The sequence below is a fragment of the Vanessa atalanta genome, chromosome 22 (assembly GCF_905147765.1).
Source record: "Vanessa atalanta chromosome 22, ilVanAtal1.2, whole genome shotgun sequence".
Taxonomy (NCBI): Eukaryota; Metazoa; Arthropoda; class Insecta; order Lepidoptera; family Nymphalidae; genus Vanessa; species Vanessa atalanta.
This window is the reverse complement of record NC_061892.1, coordinates 8,363,509-8,363,834: the sequence shown is the minus strand read 5'-3', so window position 1 is coordinate 8,363,834 and position 326 is coordinate 8,363,509.

The window sequence follows — 326 nt, the reverse complement described above, 5'->3', positions numbered from 1 at the left end:
AATTTTAACCACACAAGCTCAAATTTGATTAAAAACTATATTTTAACGTAACGCTTAATTTGTATTTATAATTAATCTCCGGCTCGCCGGAGAGGGAAAATATCTTGAGAAAACTTGCACGTGTCGGATGAAATTTGACACATGTATCAGCTAGTGAAATAGCGTGGCGGAAAACTAGAAACATTGTATTTAAGAGGAGAGGCAGTAGCTTACTGGCAATAGCTAAAGCTAAAGTAATTTTTCAACAAAACGCTAAATTGTTATATTTATTGAATAATGCAATCAAGTTTTATTCCAAATTTTAGGGATAAATGTAACCCTTATCA